Consider the following 5198-nt stretch of genomic DNA (forward strand, 5'->3'; position numbering starts at 1 on the left):
ACAACTATGGAGAATCATCTAAGTTTGCTCTCCAACAACTCTCAGAGTAGCCGGCAGGATCTCAGCTGACAAATCTGAGTATCAAAAATATTTCCAAGACTTTAGAAAAAAATTATTCTAAAGTTTAGCTAACTCTAGGAAACCATAAAAATCATTAAAATATACCCTAAGCACAAAATAAGATTTTTAAACAAAACTACATTTTTCTATGAATTCATACTAGGATTAGAGTTGTGCATTTACGTCAATGAGTCTCAATCAACAACTCTCAGAGATGGGTACCCTTTTCCCTAGAGCACAAACCCTAACTAAAAAATCCCCACCAAGAGAATTTGTAGGAGTATGTGAAATTATGCTTGTGGGGATGTTAAATTCATTTTTTTTAAGGGTTGAGGGTTTGAGTATTATAGAGAGAGGAGAAGTAAAGAGAAGGAAAGGGAAAAAAAATAGCAACAAAAATGGGGGAGAGGAGTATTTTGCCGAGAGGGAGAGAGGGAGGAAAGGGGAAAATGAATTTGAAAAAACATGAGGTGAGGTGGAAAGAAGGTTTGGTTTTATTTAATTATTATTATTATTATTATTATTATTATTATATTATTATTATTATTATTATTATTATTATTATTATTATTATTATTATTATTATTATTATTATTATTATTATTATTATCATGATTATTTAAAAAAAAACACAAGTGTGACAATCTCCTCCCCTTATAAAAATTCGTCCTCGAATTTATTTAACTTGTTATTTATTTAATAAATACTACTAACCTCGAGTTTCAACATAAGTGTGGGTACTTTGCACGGATGACTTCTTCGGGCTCCCAAGTAGTTTCTTCGCTGGATGGACCACGCCAAAGAACTTTTACTGAAACGATATCCTTTGAGCGTAAACGTGTCACTTGGTGATCTAATATAGCTATTGTATGTTCAACGTATGATAGACTTTCATCTAATTGTACGTCTTCATGATTAATCACATGAGAAGGGTCATGAAGATACTTCTGAAGCATCGAAATATGAAAGACCAGATGAACTCCCGAGAGATCCGGTGGAAGTGTCAAACGGTACGCTACCAGTCCGACTCTCTCTAAAACTTCAAATGGTCCAATGAACCTTGGACTTAGTTTTCCCTTTTTACCAAATCGCAAAACTCCTTTCATTGGTGGGACTCGTAGAAATACATGTTCTCCCACTGAAAGCTCTAAGGGACGATACCTCTTATCAAAATAAGATTTTTGCCTACTTTGAGCTGTCACTAAGCAATCCCAAATCAATTTAACTTTTTCAATGGCATCTGGAACCAATTCTGGACCAATTAATTTAGCTTCACCAACTTCAAACCACCCTATCGGAGACCTACACCATCTTCCATACAAAGCCTTAAACGGAGCCATCTGAATACTAGATTGATAACTATTATTGTATGCAAATTCCATCAAGGGCAAGTGTTGATCCCAACTACCCCCAAGATCCAGAACACAAGCACGAAGCATATCTTCTAATATTTGTAGTCCTTTCAGATTGGCCATCTGTTTGAGGATGAAAAGTTGTGCTAAGCTTCAAACGAGTTCATAATGAAGTTTGGTACGACTTCCAAATTTGAGCAGTAAATTGGGCCCCACGGTCAGAAATAATAGACACCAGTACACCATGCAAAGAGACAATTTTATCTAAATAAAGTTTAGCATATTGAGATGCAATATAAGTAGTCTTCACAGGCAAAACGTGTGCAGATTTGGTTAACCGATCTATAATCACCCACACCGAGTCATAACCCCTTTGGGTTCGTGGTAATCCTGTGACAAAATCCATAGCGATGCCTTCCCACTTCCATTCAGGTATTTCAATAGGTTGAAGTAATCCCGCAGGCTTTTGGTGCTCAGCCTTTACTTGTTGACACACTAAGCACCTAGAGACAAAATCTACTACGTCTCTCTTCATCCCTTCCCACCAATACAATTCTCTCAAGTCTTGATACATCTTATTAGAACCTGGGTGAATAGTATAAGAAGAATGATGAGCCTCCTCTAAAAATTTTCTCCTTAAGCCACCAACATTTGGAACACACAATCAAGCCTTCAACCTCATCACACCCTCAAAATCAACGAAAAAGTCTGAAATTTTGCCATTCTGAACATTATTTACCATATTCACCAAGTATGGGTCTTGACTTTGAGCTTCCTTGATATCATCAACTATGGTTGGACGAATTTGTACGTGGGCTAAAAATAACCTCGAATGACCAAGTTCCAATTGAATTCCACTTTCAACAACTTCTTGAAATTCTTTAACTATTGGTCTCTTTACTTCTGCTATATGAGAGATACTGCCCATGGATTTCCTACTCAAAACATCTGCAACAACATTTGTCTTCCCTGGGTGGTATAAGGTTATGCAATCATAATCTTTCAAGAGTTCCATCCACCTTCTTTGTCAAAAATTTAAATCTCGTTGTTGAAAAATATACTTAAGACTTTTATGATCGGTATAAATCTCGCAAGTTTTACCATATAGATAGTGTCTCCAAATCTTAAGAGCAAAAATAGCTGCAGTCTGATCATAGTATTTGGGCACAAGTTTTTAGCTTTTTAGTTTGGTATTTTAAAAGCTCTTTATAGCTTAGATTAATATTTTGAGCTTGTTTCTAAACTTTGGGTCGAATTTGAATTATAATTTTATTATTTGCATTTTAATTTTATTATTTATATTTTGACTCTTTCTCGCTCTGTAGGTCATAACTTGAGCTCTAGATATCGGATTGGTACATATGAGCAGGCGTTGGAAAGATAAAAATCTGAGCTACACCTTTTGTGTTGGAAGGAAAGACCAATTCCGAACTTTACTGGGCCAAAATTGCAAATTTCGTAATCTGGATATTTGTAATAATTTTAATTAGCGGGCCACTTGTTTTTAAACCCTAAACCCTAAAGTCCAACAACACGTACTATATATTGGCAGTTTTGTTTCTTTTCTAAGATGGAAAAATTAGGATTCAAATTGCTAAAAGAAATAAACAGTTTTATTTTAATTTCATGGAAGGCTAAAAGATTCAAATTGCTAAAAGAAATAAGAATAGAATCACAAATTAGAAATTAAACTTGTTGATATAATCTGTGATAGGTTTGAAACTCGAATAAGTGGATTAATTGTTTTGCTCATCCGTTAAAATAAAAATCTAAAAAACCCCTTTTTTAATTTCAATTTTCAATTCGGTTATTATTACTATATCAGAAGTCCTTGCGAAACGATTCGAGTTATTACCTCTATTTACATTTTATCAATTTGGTTATGATGATGCATGATTTGGGCTAGTTCTGTGAATTTTCATTCTCTTGAATTTGAAATAGATAGGACATTTCATTTACGTCGTAGACTTAATAGAGCTGCTAGTGTTAACGAGTTAGAGTTAGATACTGAGTTAGTGTCATCCAATATTTTTATGAAGGCTTGCTACCTATGGATAGAACCATTTTGCATGCTGCTAGTGGGGGAGCACTTGTCGATAAGACCCCAGAAGCGGCAATGGTTTTGATTAAGAACATGTCCATTAATTCTCAGCAGTTTACAACTAGAAACAATTCAACAGTGTTGACAAAGAGTGTGAATGAAATTCGAGCTTCTTCCCACAAGAATTTAGAAGGAAAACTTGACGAGCGTATATCTTTAGTAAAAAAATTGGCAATAGGTAAAACCCAAGCAGTTGCCTGTGGTATTTTCACTTCTCTAGAGCATCCTTCAGATTCATGTCCTACATTGCAAGAAGACCCAATTGCTGATGCTCCTCAAGTATATACAACAAATATATAATCCTCAATCCTCAAGCTAACTTGAGATGGGGAATTGATCTGCACAACAGCAACCTAAGCAGCAGCAAAATATTCCTCCACAACAAAACAATGGACCTTCATTAGAGAACCTCGTTAAACAGATGGATGTCCAGAATCTCCAATTTCAACAAAGAACAGATTCCACCATTCAAAATTTGGATACAAAGATTGGTTAGCTAGCCACTTCAATCAATCAATTACATGCTCAGGGGTCTAACCAATTGCCTGCATAGTCAATAGTAAATCGAAATGCTCCCAATGTTAGTGCAATTACATTGAGGTCTGAGAAAGCTGTTGAAATACCAAAGGTATCTGAAACTGTAGTGAAAAATAACAAGGTTGATGAGGATACTTTGATATATGAAACTGTTGATGTTGAGCAAAATGTACCACTTCCTTTCCTCAAAGGGCAATGAAGACTAAGAAAATGGACGAGGCAGATAGGGACAACGAGATCCTGGATACATTTAGGAAGGTGGAAGCAATTAAACAGATTCCAAGATATGCAAAATTTCTAAAAGATTTGTGCACGCACAAGAGAAGGTTAAAAGGTAATGAAAGAGTAAACATGGGGAGAAATGTTTCAGCCCTCATTCAGCCCATGCCTCAGAAATGCAAAGATCCAGGAACTTTTTCCATTCCATGTACCATAGGCAATAGTCAATTTGAAAATGCTATGTTAGATTTAGGAGCTTCCATTAATGTTATGCCTACATCTATTTTTAACTCTCTTGCTCTTGGACCTTTACAAAGTACATGTGTTACCATTCAATTGGCGAATAAGAGCAATACTCCTCCCGCTGGACTTATGGAGGATGTACTTGTTCGATTTAATGAATTGATATTTCCTGCAGATTTTTACATTCTGGACATGGAGGGAGAAAATAAGTCCAACAGGGCGTCTATCATATTAGGCAGACCATTCTTGAAAACTGCTAGAACAAAAATTGATGTGCATGCTGGAACTCTATCCATGGAATTTGGTGATAGCATTGTTAAATTTAACATCTTTGATGCTATGAAATACCCCGTGGAAGAGCATTTTATTTTTCAAATTGAATTGTTTGCTGATTTGGTTGATGACACTTACCCGATATATTTGCCACTGATTTTCCTTCATTGTCTGGTTTTGATGATACTTATACTTGTGAACTCTGTACAGATACTCAATTGTGCTATGTGTGTGGTGAGATTGAAGCTGCCTTGCAGGTTGATCATTGTGCTGATATTGATATTTCTACTAACATAATTGATTTTGCAGACTTAGCTTCGGCCACTGGTGTTGTAGCTTCCATTGAACAACCACCGACTATAGAGCTTAAACCACTTCCTGAAAATTTGAAATATGCATATTTAGAAGGAAGT

General features: G+C 35.6%; 1 pseudogene; it reads right to left on the bottom strand.

Annotated features, from left to right (window-relative positions):
• Positions 1–782: 782 nt before the first annotated feature.
• The window catches only part of LOC140918794 (uncharacterized), a 12629-nt pseudogene continuing 8213 nt past the window's right edge, over positions 783–5198 (bottom strand).

The sequence above is a fragment of the Cicer arietinum genome, chromosome 7 (genome assembly GCF_000331145.2).
Source record: "Cicer arietinum cultivar CDC Frontier isolate Library 1 chromosome 7, Cicar.CDCFrontier_v2.0, whole genome shotgun sequence".
NCBI lineage: Eukaryota > Viridiplantae > Streptophyta > Magnoliopsida > Fabales > Fabaceae > Cicer > Cicer arietinum.